This window comes from Myxine glutinosa, chromosome 7, assembly GCF_964187855.1.
Source record: "Myxine glutinosa chromosome 7, kmMyxGlut1.1, whole genome shotgun sequence".
NCBI lineage: Eukaryota > Metazoa > Chordata > Myxini > Myxiniformes > Myxinidae > Myxine > Myxine glutinosa.
Genome location: NC_136267.1, coordinates 83,711,280 through 83,733,573, shown reverse-complemented (window position 1 = coordinate 83,733,573; position 22,294 = coordinate 83,711,280). Strand labels below are relative to the sequence as shown.

Sequence of the window (22,294 nt, the reverse complement as noted above, 5' to 3'; positions counted from 1 at the left end):
TTCAAAATGGCTGCCATAAAATACATAATTTGCGCTATCTCGGCTTCTAGTCAACCTAGAATCTTATTTATATATGCTAATCCTATGTTTTCTGGGTCAAGAAAACTATTGGTGGGATCATTAGACTTCTAATCCGAACACTTGCTTCACGTTTCGGACTTTCCACATGTTTGTGATACAAAAAATATTCCGCATATTCAGCATATTCCTAAACGGTATAGACCTAGTAGATCCTGTGTATAGGACTTATAGTTCAATCTGATACTAACAAGGCTGCTTTCTTGCTTTATAAACCCATACCGATAACTTCAAAGGACTTGCAATATCATGTATTATGTAATAGTTATATCACAAATGTAAAGACAATGGTTTTCAATTACCTTTGTTTGTTGCTTTTCTATAATCCTGAGCACTATTTTGAGGCCTTTATTGGATTTCTTGACCAAGAAAACATAGGATTAGCATATTTAATGAAGTTTCTCGGTTGACTAGAAGCCGAGATAGCGCAAAATATGTATTTAATGGTGGCCATTTTGAAAATCCAAAATGGCGGCCATGCAGGTATCTGTGCAAATGCCAACATTGATTTTCGGATTCTCCATGCTCTGATGATTCCAAAAATGTACAGGTTTGCTCATCTCCCAAAATTTTGAACGAAATTATATTTGTTAACATAGTGAACCTGACTACGAGCTAGGTGTGAGGCAGGAGCACCGGCCCAGAGGGGAGAACAGTATTCCATTGAGCTGCGGATGAAAGCCTTGTATGTGGTGAGGAGCTCAGGTGTGCCAAGGAAGGACTTCGCACGACGGAGGATGCCCAGTCGGCGACTGGCTTTGGAGGCCAGCTTGGAAATGTGGTTTGCCCAGGAAAGATCATGGCAGATAGTGAGACCCAAAATCTTGAGCGACAGAATTTCTTGGAGAGGATTGTTCAGAAAGTAGATGGGAGGGTTGTCCAGTCGATCTTTTCGGAGAGACATAGTAAGAGTGTGAGATTTGCCAGGATTGAAAGACATGTTCCACTTGTTTGACCAGTCTGTGATTTTGTCCAAGTCTGCAGAGAGTGAGGAGGCTGCAGACTGCCGATCTGAGGGATGAGGAATGGAGCGAGAGAGAGTGGAGTCATCAGCAAAGAGATGGAGAGGATTTTCAAGAGAGTCGGAGAGATCATTGATGAAGACCAGAAAAAGCACCGGGCCCAGAACACTGTCTTGGGGAACTCCAGCCTGAACAGGAAGGGGAGATGAGAGAAATCCATTCAGGGCCACACGTTGACTACGACTAGAGAGGAAGTCCACAAGCCATGCGTGCAGATTTCCATGGATACCACAGGAGGAGAGTTTGGTGAGCAGAGCTGGGTGCCAGACTGTATCAAAGGCACGTGATATGTCAAGGGAGACAGCTCTGATTTCCTGTTTGGCATTGAGGACCTCCATCCATTGTTGAGACAGCAGAAGCAGCATGTCCAGAGTAGAATGACCTGGTCTGAATCCAAATTGATGATCAGAGATCAAGCCATTGGAGAAGAGGAAGGATTTGATGTCAGAAGCAATGATGGATTCCATGACTTTACTGATAATTGGGAGCAGGCTGATTGGTCTGCAGTTGCAAGGATCTGTTTTTCCACCTTTTTTGTGTAAAGCGGAAATGTTTGCTGATTTCCAAGATGCTGGCAGATGACCTTGAGCAAAAGAGAGGGTTAAAAGAACAGAGAGGGTGAGATAGAGCGGCAGAGCAGGATTTTAGGACCCGTGGGCTGATGCCATCTGGTCCAGTTGCAGAATCAGAGTCGAGGTTTGACAAAAACTTCTCCACCTTGTCAGGAGAGAATGACACAGAGTCCAGGAGCAGTTGGGTACGACCGGGTAAGGTGGGAACAGAGAGAGATGGGTTTGGGACACAAGATTTTGAGGGAAACACAGAATTGAGGCATTCAGCTTTTTCACATGTGGTGTCAACTGTGTAGCCATTTGAGGTAAGGGAGGGGATGGAGGGGGAACAAACACCAGAAACGGATTTGACCAGACGCCACCAGGATTTGGAGGAGGGAGGAGTTTGAGTTTGAAGGCTTTACTTTCTTAAATCCATAATCCTTTGTGCTGTGCTCTAATTGTTTTGGCTTTGCTCTTTCTAAACTGATAATGTGCTTTCTTGGCAGCAATAATAGCTGTAACTGCAGTTTGGCACGAACACCCATTGTTTGGACATTGTATTAAGCTTTAGGGGTGAGATTGTAGCTGCTACTATGAAAATGGTTCTAGCTTTTATTTTGCACTTCATTGCTTTGAAAATCCATGACCCGAGTAATTTTGCATTGGGCGGCCAATGATGCATCATTGCCATTTGGGGTAACCTGCATTTTGAAACAAAATGCCGTTATTCAAGGAGTGCATTTCTATTCCTCGCGGAATTGCTTCATTCTGGGTGCACTTGATAACCTGAATTCCATCTCATTTTGAATGGGGATGCCTTTGTGAAACGATGTTGGCTTAATTAGTCATCTAATTTGTTTTGAAATATTCTACTCGTGATAAATGATCATTATAGCTTGATTACAACAGGGATAATAGGCTCTTGTTGAAATAGGATCAACCAGACTCAGTGGCTTCATGGTTCGAGCATGTGATCTGAGTTTGGGAGGTTGGCTGTTTGAACTCCGGCTGAGTCAAAACAAACCAAAGCGCAGGCTTTGATTGAAATTTAAATAATTTATTTGTCTACAAAATCTAGAAAATTGCACTGCCTAACAAAACTCACAATCTTGGTATAAATATTGTACAATTAATTACCTCCTCCACCGTAGGTGGAAGGAGGTTATGTTTTCACCCCTGTCTGTTTGTCTGTTTGTTTGACTGTGAACAAGATATCTCAAAAAGTTGTGGACGGATTCCGACGAAATTTGGCAGAGAGGTTGGGTATGTGAAAAGGACGAAATGATTACATTTTGGTGAAGATCCGGATCCGGCTCGTATAATTTTTTAAGGGATTCTTCGCCATAGAGTGATAGGGTTAAAGCCGGTACATATCAAGCAGGATAACTCAAAAAGTTGTGGACGGATTTGGACGAAACGTGGTGGTCAGGTTGTGTGTGAGACAAGGAAGAATGGATTCGATTTTGGTGAAGATCTGAATATGGATTCGGACACGTGAATTGTTTAATTTTTAAGTGATTCTTCACCATTGAGAGATCGGATGAAAAGCGACATACAACATGATATTTTAAAAAGTTATGGAGAAGTTATGACTGAACTTGGTGGACAAGTTTGTTAGGTGACAATAAGAAGCAGATTAAATTTTGGTTCATGTCTGAATCCAGATCCGGCCTACCAGTGGGATACAAAACATAAACTGTTCAGCCTGGCGGAGGTATGCACTCTACCGAGTGCCGTTCTAGTTTCCAATCGCAATTAAAATAATAAATGATATTAAAAAAACAATAGCAATGGTAGATACACCAAAAAACCAATGTCTATCAAAATTGCACAAAGAGAACAACAATTCAACAGGACAACTACAATATCCCCCACTGTCACCCTCTGCCCCATTAATATTACCAACTTTCATTAAAAACACGAACAGAAAAGAGTGCAAATGATTTCAAAAAGATATACTAGTTCTGCACGTCAAACCTCTTGACCTCCTACCAGACCGCATCTGTTCATAAAACTTGTGTAGTGAGTGAATACTATTTTGCATCATGGATTTAGCCCTCTTTAGAACTCGTTTGAGAATTCTCACTTGTGTTGGGCCGAATGTCCTTCTGCGTTGAAGTTCCTTGTAAGGCAACTCGTATTATTGTAATGTCTTGCAATTGTATTTGAAAATAATTTCCTGATTATATTGGTTCCATCCGCAAATTAATGCCAAAGTTTTTATTGCCATAATTAGCATAATATATCCTTGGCAAAAAAAGAAACGCAAGTTGATGAGACGCATTTTTTTTTTAATGTGCATTGTTGTGCACAAATTATCAATGACAAAGATTTGTAATACCATTTTAAGCACCTGTATTTTCAACCACATTTCTTGAGCGTCATGCCTCACTGAACCACCACAATGGGGGTTGAATGGATTTTCAAACAATCACTTACTGTGGCTTCCAAGGCTAAATTGCATAAGAATGTTGATGTTCCTGTGGTAGTCTATGGTCCATGGAGGCTTGAACCGAATTCACTCAGCAGACGACAATGCCACGAGTTGTTAGGGTAGGGTTAGGGTATGGTAGGGTGGGGTAGGGTAGGGTTTGGTTCGGGTTTGGTTCGGTTTGGGTTCGGGTTTGTTTAGGGTTTGGTTAGGGTTGGGTTAGGGTTGGGTAGGGTAGGGTAGTGTTAGGGTTAGGTTAGGGTTAGGGTTAGTTGTTAGGGTTAGGGTTGGGGTTAGGGTTGTTGTTAGGGTTGGGGTTAGGGTTGTTGTTAGGGTTGTTAGGGTTTGGGTTAGGGTAGAGTAGGCTTTGACATAAAAACTTGCGTTTCTTTTTTTGCCAAGTGTACGTATAATTGGAAATATTTTTGCCAATAAACTGGAAAGTACGTATAATTTGACACGCATGAAACGATGGATATGCCTCCGCCCACATTAGATGTCAACCAACTGTTACGCTTGATCTCAATTAAAAGTCACATGGAAAGTCAAAGGTCATCTAAGACAGTGCGAGAGAGGAAAGACGGATAAGTAGGAGAGAGACAACATCAGATGCTTCTAACTCGAGTTAATGTCTGCAAAATGATTTTCAAAGGCAACTTTACTTTTGACCTTTGATCCGTTGAATCGAGAATTGAATCGGTTCATCTTTGCATTGCAGTACATACTTGTGCCAAGCTTGGTCGAAATCCCTTCAGTGGTTGACAAGTTATTGGGGTAATCAAATGATTTCAATTAAAGGTCACATGGGCTTTGACCTTTGACCACAAAATCGAATCGGTTCATCTTTGCATCATGGTACATACTTGTATTATGTTTGGTCAAAATGCTTTCTGCGGTTCACAAGTCATCATCGTAATTAAAATATGGCACGCCCAGTCGCCCACACCCACAGACTGACACACAAGCAGATGGACAACACAAAAACACAATGCCTCTGGCCTTCAGTTCTGAGGCATAAAATGTCGAAATACAGTACTTATTATTGACCTCGATGAAAGAGACATGTTTACTCAGGTGTCATTAAATTTAGAGCTTATACTGTAATCATGTTGCTTGCATAACATGAGTATTGATATAAAAATGTTTCCTTGTACCTCAAGTATACATTTTCTGTTTTATTATAGTTTGATTTTTTATTTCATTTCGAATGTTACATTTGCAAAATAGCAGAATTTCTATCCCTCTTTCCCACCCATTACCTTTCACCCATCTGAGGCTATAGTAAATATAGTATACATGTACCTTCCCTCTCTCCTCCCTTTACCACCTCCTCACAAGCTGTAATCTCTATTTTCATTCTCTCTCTTATCTTCACTCCTTAATGTAAGGTTTCCATTTATTTCCTTTCACTACAATTCTTCCTTTTCCACATCTTGTATGTAGATGACTCCTCAGCATTATAATATACGTTTGACCCTCAACTTTTAACAGACAAGTATATAAACCCAGATCCTCAATGAGACATGAGTAATCTCAGAATTATTATTATTTTAATTCGTAATGTGTAATTTCGGATGAAGTTTAGAAAAACACATGGCCCTCTTCACGAGGGCTACATTCCCGGAAAACCTCGTGGATGCATAATTTGCAAATACAGATACCTTGGTTTAATGGGGAAAAAGGGGGTTAGGTTCCTGGATCAGACTGAATGTAGGGGGGAATTGTAAATGTTTAAGAACAATTATTTAAATAAACGAAAACTGCCACTTTATAACTGCTGTCAGTGATGACCGGGTACCACGACGAGCCCGCTTTGAAACATCCCCCGCATTGATACACCCCCGCTTTGATACAAACCCGCATCGATACAACCCCACTTTGATCCAACCTCACTTTGATCGGATACATGACACATGCTGTCCTCTTTTTAAAAAATTGGATTCAGAGTTGAATTTCAAAAATTCAATTCAAAGGAATAAAAAAAATAAAAAAAACTCATTCAAGATAAATTTTTCAAATGGCTGCCAGAAATTATGACCAATGACATTTGACTTATCAAACTATATTCCGAAATCGAAACTCGTTGATCCATGTGCGTGAAGTTTCACATTGATCTTTTAAGACGTTCTGGAGAAGATACAATTGCAAGGTTTCTTCTTTTTTTTTTTTTTTTTTTTTTTTTTTTTTTTGTATACAAGATCGATGCTCGTGAAAGAGCGAACATTAATCACACAGAAAGACAAACCGACACATAAAACATAACATAGGGAGCGGTAGACAAGATGGGGAGAGAGGGGGAAGGACACAAACACAACATTTGAGAGCAGGGACCGAGAGACATGGAGACATCGAGAGATCTGAGAGAGGGTGAGGGCTTTGGGGGGGGGGGCGTGGGAAGGGGGCAGTGGGAGAGGTATAAAACATATGGACACTGCCAGGACTTCCAGGAAAGAAGTTGGAATTTCAAACAAGGTGGATCTGGGGTGAATTAGCGGGGGTAGAAAAGATCAAGGTTTTGGATGGGGGAAGATAAGAGATGGTGGTGAACAGCTGTTTTAAAGACCTGGAGGGAGGAGTGGGATTGAAGGGAGTGAGGGAGTTTGTTCCAGAGGCGGGAGAAAAGAGGAATGAAAGAGTGAAGGTGAGCGGAGAGCCGAGATTTCGGCAGTTTAACCATCAGAGGGTTGCTGGCAGATCTTGTGCGACCTGTAGGAATATTTGGGGGACAGAGCACAGAGAGAGCTGGGGGTGCAAGGCCGGAGAGGAGTCGGTAGAAGACAGAAAGACCACCTACCTGCCTGCGGTGAGTGAGTGAAAGGCCCTCAGAGATAGCTTCATCGCGGGAGATTCCAATAATTCTGAAAGCTTTGGTTTCAACAGCGTGAAGCCGAGCTAGGTGTGAGGCAGGAGCACCGGCCCATAGGGGAGAACAGTATTCCATTGAGCTGCGGATGAAAGCCTTGTATGTGGTGAGGAGCTCAGGTGTGCCGAGGAAGGACTTCGCACGACGGAGGATGCCCAGTCGGCGACTGGCTTTGGAGGCCAGCTTGGAAATGTGGTTTTCCCAAGAAAGATCATGGCAGATAGTGAGACCCAAAATCTTGAGCGACAGAACTTCTTGGAGAGGATTGTTGAGAAAGTAGATGGGAGGGTTGTCCAGTCGATCTTTTCGGAGAGACATAGTAAGAGTGTGAGATTTGTCAGGATTGAAAGACATGTTCCACTTGTTTGACCAGTCTGTGATTTTGTCCAGGTCTTCAGAGAGTGAGGAGGCAGCAGACTGCCGATCTGAGGGAAGAGGAATGGAGCGGCAGAGAGTGGAGTCATCAGCAAAGAGATAGAGAGGATTTTCGAGAGAGTCAGAGAGATCATTGATGAAGACCAGAAAAAGCACGGGGCCCAGAACACTGCCTTGGGGAACTCCAGCCTGAACAGGAAGAGGAGATGAGAGAAACCCATTCAGGGCCACACGTTGACGACGACTATAGAGGAAGTCCGCCAGCCATGCGTGGAGATTTCCATGGATACCAAAGGAGGAGAGTTTGGTGAGCAGAGCGGGGTGCCAGACCGTGTCGAAGGCACGTGATATGTCGAGGGAGACAGCTCTAATTTCCTGTTTGGCATTGAGGACCTCCATCCATTGTTGAGACAGCAGAAGCAGCATGTCCAGAGTAGAGTGACCTGGTCTGAAACCAAATTGATGATCAGAGATCAAGCCATTGGAGAAGAGGAAAGATTTCATATCAGAAGCAATGATGGATTCCATGACTTTGCTGATAATTGGGAGAAGGCTGATTGGTCTGTAGTTGCTAGGATCTGTTTTTGCACCTTTTTTGTGCAAAGCGGTGATGTTGGCTGATTTCCAAGCAGATGGCAGTTGACCTTGAGCAAAAGAGAGGGTGAAGAGAACAGAGAGAGGGTGAGATAGAGCAGCAGAGCAGGATTTTAGGACCCGTGGGCTGATGCCGTCGGGTCCAGTTGCAGAATCAGAGTCGAGGGTTGACAGAAACTTTTCCACCTTGTCAGGAGGAAAGGACACGGAGTCCAGAAGCAGCAGGGTACGACTGGGTATGGTGGGTACAGAGAGGGATGGGTTTGGGACACAAGATTTAGAGGCAAACACAGAGTTGAGGCATTCAGCTTTTTCACGTGCGGAGTCAGCTGTGTAGCCGTTTGAGGTAAGGGAGGGGATGGAGGGGGAACAAACACCAGAAACGGATTTGACCAGATGCCACCAGGATTTGGAAGAGGGAGACAGATAAGAGAGTTCGGTCTTGAGAACGGAGAGATATTGTTTCCTGGCTCTCCTGAGGGTGGACACACACTTGTTTCGGGCTTTGTGAAAGGAAATGAGATTTCCTTCCGTTGGATTTGCTTTCCAGGAGACGAAGGCAAGTTGTTTCTGGGCAACAGCCTCACCACAAGATTCCGTGTACCATGGACGGGAGGAAGGGTATGACAACTGAAGACGAGATGGGATAAATCTGTGCATGAGAGAGAGCAATTTACTTTGGAAGAATTCCCAGGATGAGTTGATGTCAGAGGTGGTAGAGATGGGAGACCAGTCCAGATGATTGATGGCTGCTTGAAGACCGTGCCAGTTGGCCTGAGTGAAATGCCAGACTCGTCGACGCTGAGCAGGCTCCCTGAGGATGGTCAGAGAGATGTCCACTTTAACAAGGACATGATCAGATGATCCGATCGGAGCAGAAGAAGAGCAGCAGACATTTTCAGGGAAGTTAGTCATAACCAAGTCCAGAAGAGAAGATGTTCCGTTGACTGAGATCCGGGTCGGGAAATTGACAGATTGTGTCAGTCCCAGTGAGTCGCAGAAGTCCTTTGCTGAGGAGCCATGGCTGGTGAGAGAGGTACCCACACCCAGCCAACTGGCATGATGACAGTTGAAATCACCACATATGAGGAAGAGAGAGTTGGGATGAGTAGATAGAAGTTGGTCCATATCTTCAGACAGCGAGATGTAGATGGAGTCATCACTGTTTGGTGGACGGTACAACAAACATATGAACAAGAGGTGGGAGCGAAGGGGAAGCCGTAGCCAGAGGTATTCCTGGGGGTGAGGTGGAGAGAGTGCAGTGCAGGGCGAGTGAGGAAGAGAGTTTTTGAAAAAGATAGCAACCCCGCCTCCAGGACGAGGCTCAGGTCTATCATACCGGAGGAGGGAGTAGCCCGGGAGAGATACTATGGAATCAGAGACATCATAAAGGAGGAAAGTTTCTGTTAAGCAGATCACGTCTGGTTTGACAGAAGCAACCTGTATGGAGAGATCAGTTAAGTTTGAACGAAGGCCCCGGATGTTTGAGGTCCATACCGTTAATGAAGAGGAAGGGGGAGCATCAGATACAGAACAGGGGGGAGGAGGGGTAGGGTAAGATGTGGAAGAGGTGGAAGAGGTGGGGAGAGCTGTTGAAGGTGTGTCAGAGATTTCAGAATAGCTCGGAGAAAGGGAAGGATGGGGCGGACAAAAGGTTTGATGGTGATTGGGTGAGCCACAATGAGGTGTTATTTGAGGAGGGGGGAGAGCGAGGCAGAAGGTTGGGGGAGATGGAGGTGAGAGTTTGAAGGGGGAAGAAGCGGGGAGGACGCTTTGAGGAGGGGGAGTGAGAGGGGGGAAATTGAGAAGCAATGAGGGTGGGGAGATTTGAAGGGGAGGGGTGTGGGGGGAGTTTGGGAGGGAAGGGACAAGGGGAGGGATTTGAAAGGGATGGGATATGGGGGAGATTTGGAGGGGAGGGGTGAGGCAGGAGTCTCGGAGGGGAGGGGCGAGGGGGCGTCTTGGCGGGGAGGGGTGAGGGGGTAGTTTAGGAGGGAGGGGGCAAGGGGGGAGATTTGAAAGGGATGGGTGATGGGGAAGATTTGGAGGGGAGGGGTGATGGGGAAGATTTGGAGGGGAGGGGTTATGGGGAAGATTTGGAGGGGAGGGGTGAGATTGGATTTTTGAAAGTGTACGATTTATGGGAAACGAACATTTATTGCAAAATGAGTTTCTTGTGACCTTCGAGTTAAAAATACGTTTAAGGACGCTGGATGGAGGATGGAGTGCAGGAGAGTTTAGGGAATGTAGAAAAAAGGCACTATAGGAGATGGATATTTTTTTTGGGATGAATTGATTTGGTGAGCAAGTCGAAAGCAGCCTTTTAAAGAAGAAGAAGAAAAAGGTGTTATAAAATATGACGGAATACATAACTTCAGGGGAAAGTGTAAACATTGAAGGTTAATGAGTGAAAACTATCTGGGGAAATGGGGGAGAAACACGTGGTCGAAGAACGAACGAACGAATAAGAATGAATAAACGAATGAGAACAGAGAAGGAAATGTTTTTTTTTTTTTTTTTTTTTTTTTTTTGAGTTGAGATTTACACAAGGAAGTAGGCTATGGGTGAAAAGACTGGGAATACAGAGAACGAAAGTTATTGGATCACAAACGACGGACCACTGAGAGAAAAACAAAGCCTCAAGGTTGTACAGTGCACACTGTACAAGGCCTTGCTCGCGACACGGCAAACAGACGATCAATTTATGAAAGATAAACACCGAGAAACAACCAAAGTTGCACACAATAACTTCACACACCGAAAGATAAATACAGTTTCGACAAAATACAATTGTGAACAGACTTAACTTCGAAAAACGTGGAGACCGTGTGGAGCTTCTTCTTCAAATAATTAATACATTCTGCCTGCCAGACCATGCGACCGATCACGTTTAAAATTTTTAATGTGTATTTCCCTTGACAACTCCATCTAGCTTGTAAAGTTTGACTTAAACAGCTCAAGCTGTTTCAAAAAAACAATTCAAAAGGATCCCAGATTTAAAAAATGAAATAATTATGGCTGCCAGACCAGATCTGACCGAAGTAAAACGTTGACCATCACTGGCTTTAAAGGAAATACTTTTAAATATATTTCATTGTACTGATGCTACTTTTGGTCAGGAATCCTATTTTAACAAATGAATCTCAACACGATATAACAAATGGTGATTATGTACATTTATTTTTGGGGGGATATGTTTTGTGTAATTGATAAAACTAGTTGAGCCCACAGAACTTACGAACAACAGGCGGGGAGGATTCCATGTGGGGGAGCACTTCGTCAAGAGAATACACAGTTCCATGGGGGTAAATAGAATCAAAGAACATACATACAATTATTACCTCTCTGAATACAAAGACTATATACATTCCAGTATGCAAAATGGGTACAAACTTTGACACCACAGCCACCGCACCATGCCTCTTACAACTCAAACCCATTCTTCACCCAGAGGAGAATTGTACCTCAGTGGTTGAGGTGTGTGTGGATCCTCCTCTTATGATAATAGGTTGTGCAGCGAAATGCTGTTCGATTTTGAAGTAAACATTGCTGTCAAATTGTACATCTCGCAAATCGCCTTTATCTCCAGGCTACCTGCAAATACGCAAAGACACCCAATGTACGCTCGATATTGGTCTACACATTTATGGTATTCCATCTGGGCCACATGAATCAACCATCCCTGCAAAAAAACAAACAAATATTACCTTTTACATATTACCTTCATAACAACAACAACACCTACACCTCCAATAACAGGATCACTCTGGAAAAATAAATATTACCTTGTACATATTTCCCTCTTAACAACAACAACATCATGATCACTTCAGAGAAAAAAAAAAATACCTAGGCAGTGATCAATGTATTATTTTCATATATTACCTTCACAACAACAACAACAACAATAACACAATCGCTTGGGAGAAAGAAGCCGTTTGAGGCTTGAAGGCCTAAAGCCTGAGGACCGTAAGTACTATGGCCTTCTCAAGGCCTGTGCTGGCTAACGGCGGCAACCGTTCGATATATATTTGATGATTCTTGCTTTACACTGAAAGGAAAACTGAAATAGAAGGCATAACGATTGTGAATACTGTATATCGCTTCCGCAGATTGCTTGGGCTGACCTGGGCATGAACATGGCGGCCGAGGCAAGCTGTCCGGCCAATGGGTGTAAGGCAGTCCTTTGATGGTCTGCCCATCGATTTACTAATACATACATAGTCTGTCCAAACACAGTTCAGCTACTTAGATATGGATGTCGATCCAATGTGAAAAACTGAAGTAAAACGATGGCCAGTTAAGTGCTGAATTAATTAAAATGTATACTTTTTAGGGTGTTGCCTCAATACTATGTTTTGCTTGCCAGTCCTGGATGGTGTGTATGTGCATGCGCGCATGTGCATGCGCATCTTTTGTTGTGCAAAAGCTTATCGTAGTGAGTTGCAACTGTCCAAAACACAAATATTTTTGTTCTTTTTTGGAATATCTACCATTTGTGTACATTTGTACAGATGTTATATGTGTCCACCTCATAAGGACTATTGAGGAGTAAGGTTTTGAAGGGTAATCTTTTTGCACGACTGTGTGTTCACTATGGTCAACAGACCCAAAATATTTTGAGGACGCAAAAGACCCATAAGACCCCGATGACTCGAAAGTTCCCAAGGACTCCAATGACTCAGAACACCTCGAGAACCCAAAAGACCCAAAGGACTCCAAGGACCCTGAAGACCTAAAACACCCAGAGGACCCCGAAGACCTAAAACACCCAGAGGACACAAAGGACTCAAAAGACCCAGAGGACCCAAAATACCCAAAAGACCCCGATAACCCAAAATATCCCGAGGACCCAAAGAGCCCAAGATAAGAATAATTACGTCTCTTCTATTGGAGTTGTAGATGGTGACTTGCAAACTGAGCCTCAAGGGCGGTGTACAGAAGCATTTTGTTTAAATAACAATAAATACAAAGTGTAGGGGGGTGAAATTCACTGCACGTGATGTGCAATGCACACAGTGTAAACAGAGTCTTCGTTTATGTCTGCAGGATGTCTAATAAATAAAGAAGATATAAGCACAGCTGACAGACACTATGCCGAGGCTTCAGACTTTGGCATGCTCACGTGGCTGTACTGTCGAAACAAAACGTCCCAGACTATAAAGAAAATAGGGTCACATTCGTACATATAGTGTTTTAAAATAATGCTTTTTCTTTCTATGAAACGTCATAATCTTCGAGTCTCCTTGAATATTTCAAATAAAATAGCTCAAACGCGTCATGTTTGACGGGCCTCTATCCTAGTACAAGATATAATTAGCAAGAAAGTATATAAATATATTTTTTATTTTAATTTGATGTAAACTTCATTGGAGTTTTTGTTCTTGTATGTCTTGAATTATTCCAAGTATCTCGTTTATATATATTTTTGGAATGCCGCTTGTGTCTGATTGTAGTAATAAATCTACCATATAAGTTGGATAACAATTGTAATTACAACTGATGTTGCTCTTCGAGTCTGCCAATTGAGAAAAACAAACAAACAACTTTTCTCACTAAGTAATTATGCATAATGACTGCATGCATAACAGTCATCCTGCCTTACAATAAATTTGATATGTGCCATTTTGCATTTTGATAATGCATCGCCCTCTGGGTAAATCAAAGCAAATTGTTATTAATTACTCGAGTGATGCTGAGATGTGTTCTTTGTCAGTTTTTTTTTCTTTGAATCTGATGCAAGTATTTTGCCACAAGCATCAAGCCTGGTGTTGGCTTAGCGGTTAGGGTGCCGGCTTGGGATCCTCGGATCCTGGGTTCGAATCCCGGTCGATCGTTGAATTAACACGAGGGGGGTTGACTCAGCCTGTCATCCTTCTGAGGTCGGCAAATTGAGTACCAGCTCACTGGTAATTCCCTGTGTGTCACAAGAGGTGACCAACAGGGTTGGCGGCAGGAAGGGCATCCGGCCATAAAACATTGCTTCAAAAAGGGGACCACAGTGCCCGAAAAAGGCCAACCCCTGCTCTGCGGGGAAAAATGGCCTCTAAAGGTGGTTCTTCTTTCTTCTTCATCAAGCGTCATACTTGCACACAGTTGTACCAGACAACGGTCGGTGATTTTAGGAACATCTTATATGGGCCATTTTTTAAATCTGCAGCATAGACCGTTAAAAAATGGCTCTGAAGTTAAAGGTGGAAAACCTTCAAAAGTATCCGATAACAGCCATTTAAACGTTTGGGTTGGATTTGATCTGAAAAGGGTGCTTGGCAATTAATTTGCAGCGTTGTATTTGCCAGCTGTAGAAGAGATTGGAATAATCAATTTTGAATTCCAGTTGCAGTTGGAATAGTCAACTTTTTGACCATAAAATTGTGCCGGCATATTTCGATGAGCATCGATCTCCATAATTTAGCAATTGAAATTCTAATTGGATCGATCTGTGTGTGTGTGTGTGCTTTTTTTTTTTTTTCTATTGTGAACATTTTTGTGAACTCCATGAATGCACATCCTTAAGGACAACTGGAATCCTGTACACCTCGGTGCTTCAAGATGCTAACGTGTTTTGTTTTTTATTACCTCACTGCCCACTTTAATCTTGCACATTAAAGGCTAGAACGAGCAATCAAAGATTGTATTTCATCTCCCCCGTACTTGTTTTGTGTGGTTTTATAGTTTGTATTTTTTAGATGTATGGTACTCACATTCTAATTGTACATAGTTTATAGATTTATTCACATTATAAATGTACATACAATCTTGGCCAAAAATATTGGCACCCTTGCACTCTTTTCAAATAATGCACTATTTCTTCCAGAAAATTGTTGAAATTAAAAAATATTTTGGTATCTACATATGTATCTCTTTGGTTTGCAGTGGAACAAAACAAAAAAAGCTGAATAAATTACTAGATCTTAGCTTATTCCACACAGAAATCCTAAAATGGCCAGGACAATATTAGCACCTTTAAGAAGTTGTGAGAAATAATTAGATTTCAAGCAGGTGATTCTCCTTTACTTTGTAATTGAACTCACCTATGGTGAGTTGCAGGTGCCTGCAATATAAAAATCACTCATTCAACCAGTTTGAATGGAGAAAAGGAGTCATTCTGCTGTTTCTGTCACTGTGTGTACTGCAATGAGCATGGAGAAAAGAAAGAAAACCAGAGAATTGTCTGAGGAGGTCAGACACACGATTGCAGCCAAGCATGGACAATCTCAAGGCTACAAGTCCATCTCCAGCGACCTTGATATTCCTGTGTCCACCGTACGCAATGCTATCGGGAAGTTTAAGGCCCATGGCACTGTAGCAAACCTCCCTGGACGTGGCCGCAAGAGAAAACTTGATCGAAGATTGCAGCGAAGGATTGTTTGAATGGTGGAGAAAGCACCTCGATCAACTGCCAAACAGATTCAAGCTGACCTTCAGGCACAAGGTACGACAGTTTCAACTCACACCATCCGTCACCAAATCAAAGAAAGGGGGTTCTATCGTAGGAGACCCAGGAGGACCCCACTGCTGAGAGAGAGACAAAAGAAAGCCCGACTGGAGTTTTCCAAAACACACTTGAACAAGCAAAAATCCTTCTGGGAGAATGTCCTGTTGACAGATGAGACCAAATTAGAGCTTTTTGGTAAAGCACATCATCTCTATGTTTACAGAAAACAACATGAAGTGTTCAAATAAAAGAACACCTTCCCTACAGTCAAACATGGAGGAGGTTCAGTGATGTTTTGGGGTTGCTGTGCTGCCTCTGGCACTGGCTGTCCTGAATGTGTGCATGGCATCATGAAATCAGGAGATTACCAAGGCATTTTGGAGCGCAATGTTTAACCTAGTATTAGAATGCTGGTCCTTCATCAAAGGTCATGGGTCTTGCAGCAGGACAATGACCCCAAAACACTTCAAAAAGCACCCAGGAATGGTTCAAGATAAAATGCTGGACTGTTCTGAAGTGGCCAGCAATGAGTTCAGATCTAAATCCCATTGAACACCTGTGGGGAGATTTGAAATCAGCAGTTGGGAGAAGACACCCTTCAAATCTGGGAGAACAGGAGCAGTTTGCACAAGAAGAGTGGGCCAAGCTGCCAGTAAAGAGGAGTAGGAAACTCATTCATGGCTATAGGAAGCGCTTGACTGCAATTATTTTGTCCAAAGGCTGTGCTACCAAATATTAAGTCTCGGGTGTCAATAATTTTGTCAATGCCATTTTTTATTTTCTTTAATTTTATTTTCTTTGATTTAAAAGGATACATTAAGTTCTGAATCAAAAGGAAAGTTTCTGTAATATTGACAGTGAAATAGAGAATTGTGGAGACCAAATACTTTTGTCAATTTCAACATATCTTTAGGAAAATTGTGAGTTATTTGAAAAACGTGCAAAGGTGCCAATACTTTTGGCCACGACTGTAGTTTATAGATGTATTCACATTCTAAATGTACATAGTCTATATATGTATTCACATTCTAATTACCTCCGCCACCAAAGGTGAATGGAGGTTATGTGTTTTCACCCCTGTCTGTATGTTTGTCCGTTTGTGAACAAAATATCTCAAAAACTTGTGGACGGATTCAGACGAAATTTGGGAGCGATGTAGCGTATGTGACAAGGACGAAATATTTAAATTTTGGTGAAGATCCGGATTCGGATCCGGCTACTAGAATTTTGAAAGTGATTTTTCACCATTGGGAGAGAGGGCCAAAACGATACAGAGCAGGATATCTCAAAAGGTTGTGGGCGGCTTTGGACGAAACTTGGTGGACCGGTTTGGTGTCTGACAAGGACAATTCGATTCGATCTTCGTGAAGATCTGAATATGGATTTGGATATGAGGGTTTAATTTTTAAGTGATTCTTCACCATTGGGAGATAGGGCCAAAAACGAAACATAGCAGGATATCTCAAAAAGTTATGGATGGATTTGGACGAACCTTGTTGGACAGGTTGTGTGTGTGACAAGGAAAAATCGATTCAATTTTGGTGAAGATCCGGATCCGGATCCAGGTTGTAGAATTTTTTACGTGATTCTTCATCATTGAGTGATATGACCAACCAGGCGGAGGTATGCTCTCTATTGAGTGCGGTTCTAGTTGTACATGCTTTATAGACAATAGGAGGGAGGCCCGTTGCTCCATTGGACCAAACTTTCTTTGGTCTTCACCGCATTCTAGCATAACTGCCTACCGGACCTGAAGGGGACTTTTCTGTCATCTGGGTATTTCGGGTCCTCAGGGACTTTTGTGTCCTCGGGAACTTTTGGGTCATTTGGGACTTTTGGGTTTCCTGGGTCTTTAGGAGTCTTGAGGATCTTTGGGGTCTTTGGGGTCTTTTAGGGTATTTGAAGGTCGAAGGGGTCTCAGCGGTCTAAAGAGTTAAAAGGTACATTTCAATAGTACGTAATTAATAGACACAAAAAAGTATGACACACACACACACACACACACACACACACACCCACACACAAAGGTGGATACAGTGAGACCTGGGAAGGCTCCCTTCCGAATTCTGAAAGCCGCATTTGGAGCTAACACCCAACGACACACACACACACACACACACACACACACACACACACACACACACACACACACACCTATATACACACCTATATACACACCTATATACACACCTATATACACACCTATATACACACCTATATACACACCTATATACACACCTATATACACACCTATATACACACATATACACACACATATACACACACATATACACACACATATACACACACATACACACACACATACACACACACATACACACACACATACACACACATATACACACACATATATACACACATATATACACACATATATACACACATATATATATACACACATATATACACACATATATACACACATATATACACACATATATACACACATATATACACACATATATACACACATATATACACACATATATACACACATATATACACACATATATATACACACATATATACACACATATATACACACATATATACACACATATATACACACATATACACACACATATAGTCATATACACACACATACACACACACCTCATGCATTTATTGTCGATACTCGCCTTCTAATTGTACGTATTTTATAGACGTACTCTCATTCGAATTGTATGTATTTTATAGACGTAATCGCATTCTAATTGCACATACTTTAAAGATCTACTCAGTTGAAAAAAAAGAATGTGTACGACTGGCTACCACTATGTGGTGTTTTTGGCCTGCGGGAGCAAAGTGGGGTTTTTGGCCTGCGGGAGCACATTCAGACAAACGGATCCAAATGCAATACCCTCTCCTTTGCCAAGGGTAACTAGAACGGCACTCAGTAGAGCGTATACCTCTGCCAGGCTGAACAGTTTACGTTTTGTATCCCACTGATGGACCGGATCTGGATTCGGACCTGAACCAAATTCTAATCGGCTTGTTCTTGTCACCTAACAAACCCATCCACCAAGTTTTGTAATAATCCGTCCACAATTATTTGAGATATCCTGCTGTTTGTAGTTTTTAGCCTCATCTCTCAATGTTGAAGAATCACTTTAAAATTCTCGTATCCGGATCCGGATCTTCACCAAAATCTATTCAATTCGTCGCTGTCTCACCACACCCGTCATGTCCACCAAGTTTCGCCCGATTCTGTCCACAACATTTTGAGATATCTTCTTCACAACAGACAGATGGGTACAAACATAACCTCCGTCCACCTTTGGTGGTGGAGGTAATTAATTATTTGAGGCAAAGATGAAATATTTCTGAAGGTGCAACAGGAATAAAAATGTCATATGTGTAAAGTAATGCATAAGCTGCTGGTTGTTTGCATTTGTTTCATTGTGATTTTGCAACATATTTTAATTGCCATATATCAAGTTGTTTGCAGATTTATTCCATCATCTTGAGGCTGCATGTTGCTACAAGCATGAATTAAATGACAAAATAATTTGTGACCATGCTGGTGATTGCCTTAACACAATAATAATGCTGGCCTGTTGCTCTCAAAATGCAGATGGTTTTGTGCCTTTTTTAACCGCCTCTCCTCTGGTCTAACTCCCTTTGCTCTCTGATCCCTCCCCAGCTCCTGCAGGACACGCTCGTTTTTCCAGTTTAAACTCCCACAATTCAAGCTTTCTACTCGTTTGTTTCTCCCGTCTGTGGAATTGCCTTTGTGAGATGGTTCCTTAACACTCTTACCTCCAGGCCTTCAACCAAGCTACCTTCTCCTTCTCATGTCATTCCCCATTCTCTCCCATGATCTTATCTTCACCTGTTAAGCCTTCCTAACCTAACCCTCTTGCTTGCTGGTTTAATGTGTTTCTTCCCCTTCCCTTCCTCCTCTTTTCATGTTTGTTCTTTCATTTACTTGTTTTGTGCAACTGACTTTTTTGGCCAAGGGTTTGGGAGGAGATAGGGTGTGGATGGAAATGTGAAAGCAATTTCCAGAGTTAGACGTGATGTTGAGAGGTCAAAGTAAAAATGGGTTTGAGGTGTAAGAGGCATGGTGTGGTGGCTGTGGTGTCAAAGTTTGCACCCATTTTGCATACTGGAATGTATATAGTCTCTGTATTCAGAGAGGTAATACTGCAGAGGCAATGTCCAACAGGATGGTGCAGAGGTAGCGCATTTACCTTTGAGCTGCCAACTTTGGGTTTAAAATCTTGGCTTGACAATAGACAGGCAGAATGCTTCTTTACAGGCAGAGTTTGCATCAAGGTGTTTCGTCCCTCGGACCCTTCTGCTACCTTTAGTTGGTGGACGTTAAAGATTCCACCGTATTCCGAGAACAGTATGTTCAGGTTATCTCGGGCATCTTGAACAAATTTCAAGTACCTGCTTTAAACTATGGTAGGCAGTAGTCTGGTCCTCTCAAATGTTCCTTGGCATGAGGTTAAACTTCTTGCTGTCTCAAGAGTTGTGGTTGCTGTGTGGGTTGCAGCTCCTACACCATAAACATATTTATCTACCAAAGTATTTGTATGAGGGCCAGTCAATAAGTAACCTTAAAATGGCGATATAAATTCGAGAATGTAATGTGTGCAGTTGTAGACGACGTATGTTATCTATGGGTAAGAGTCATGTTTTGCCTGTTTTAGATCTGGCAACATTGAGCGTCGGACGTCAGTAGAGCAGTTCCAAGACGGCGGCTCCCTTAGAAGCATGCACCAGAGAGGAGCAACGTTCTGTCATCTGTTTATCGGGAAGTGGAGGTGTGAATCCCAGTGAAATCCATCGCAGAATGAAGATATATGGTGATGCATGTTTATCGCTGCAGCAGGTGTACGACTGGGACAGGCAGTTTAAAAGTGGAGTGTCCAGTGTGGCAGACGCTGCTCATTCAGGCCGGCCTCACACAGCCAACACACCATAAATGGTTGCAGTAGTTGAGCGCGTGCTAAGGGAAAACCGTCACATTACGCTGGATGAAGTGGTCTCTGAATTGAGCATTAACCATGGTTCAGCACACCATATCATTCACAACGTGCTGGGGTTCCGCAAAGTGTCTGCAAGGTGGGTGTCGAGACGACTCATACCCGAACTGAAAGAACGGTGAGTGGACGCATGTGAAGAACTTCTGTGACGTTACGAAACAGAAGGCGACGCTTTCTTCCAGCGCGTAGTGATTGGGGACAAAGCTGGGTCCACTACTTTCAGCCAGAAACAAAGTAGCGGGGCAGCTAAGTGCCAAATATCAGTACAATTGTTCAGATTGTGGTAAAAGCACCAAATTTCGTACAGTTCATCTTGAATACATAATAATCGATTTCAGATATAGTGCCAAGAAAAAAATCCCCCTGGTGGCCATATTTGGCCAAAATCCAAGATGGCCACCAGCCGAGCCGTGAATTTCTATTAAACCCGATATTTTCTTTAATATTCAAGCTACAGACATGAATAAAACATCATTTTGTATGTTTTCAGACGCAAGGAATCCAATTACAGCATTAATTCTTTCATAAAATGCATATATTTCAGCATAAAGGGCATGTCTATGTCGAAATTGTCAACAATCGACGAACAATTGACTGGATTACAATTTGGAATATTCATGATGACAACAGTCGGAAAGGTGAATGCTTACTTTCTAATATGACTATTAACTGTATTCAGAAACAATTCTTTTCTCTTTTCTGTCAGGTCTACATGTATGGCGCCAATGATGCCATCCAGGTGTTAAGTCTGAACCTTCGGAGCTCCCACAATGTCGACACGGAAAAAGTGTAAGCTCATTGAACATGAGAAGCTGTCCTCACCTCGAAACACACCAGGACCTATTGATTGGACAATATGTGTGCTATGTCAAGAACGTTCGACTGCACCACTTCAGTGTCCTGCACTATCAAAACGAACAGAAGTGGGAGCTGGTTATGACACATTGGCTGACGATTTTAAATGTTTTCATGACTTGGGCAAGCTAGCGGTGGCTATAGATATATCACAGCTTGATGAGGGCGATGGCATTGCAAATACGTTGTCCAAACATAGTGCCAAATGGCATCACTCCTGCCGCTTGAAGTACTCTGCTAGTAGCAAGACTACAACCGGTGGAACCATGCACCAGTCAGAAAGGAGATGGTCCTTATATGCGTCGACAAGCTAGTGAAGATCAAAGTAGTGATACATGTTTCTTCTGTGACATAATGGGAACAGAAAGTAGTCCGCTGCACGAAGCAATGACGTCAAAACTTACACAACGTGTCAATCACTGTGCTTTCAAGCTACAGGATCAAAAGCTAATTGCCAAACTTAGTGTGGGTGACCTAGTGGCACAGGAAGCGAAATACCATTCAGCATGTCTGGTGAAACTGTACAATGCTAGCAACAGGAAAGTAGAGGAAGAACAAAACCAGAGCCCAGATGGACAGGCTCACGGTATAGCTTTGGTCGAGGTAATTGGCTATATCTAAGATATACGTTTAGCTGACAAGACCGTGGCTCCAATATTCAAATTGAGTAATCTCCTGCAGCTGTATACGGATCGCTTACGAGAGTTAGGGGTGGACATATCGGGCCATATAAACTCTACACGTCTGAAAGAGAGACTCCTTGCCCATGTATCAGGTCTTCACGCGTACAGGCAAGGTCGCGACATCCTTCTGACATTCGAAGAGGATGTAGGACTTGCTCTGAAAGATGCATGTTTGGATGACTTCGATGATGAAGCTATTTGCATAGCAAAGGCAGCACAGGTTATTCGCTGAGACATGCTGAAGAAGCACACATCACACTTTGATGGCTACTTTGAAAAAGGATGCCAGGAAGATGCTGTACCAAAGTCGTTGGTAGCACTACTTGGTATGCTAATGGATGAACCCAATATAAAGAACAAGGCATCAGACACAGTGAGACAAGCAA

The 22,294-nt window shown here is 42.5% G+C and overlaps 1 protein-coding gene across 4 annotated transcripts in view; it reads left to right on the top strand.

The window, feature by feature from the left end:
* Window positions 1–22,294, top strand: part of LOC137431362 (ubiquitin-conjugating enzyme E2 E2) — a 148,881-nt gene that overhangs the window by 106,371 nt on the left and 20,216 nt on the right. The window lies entirely within an intron of this gene.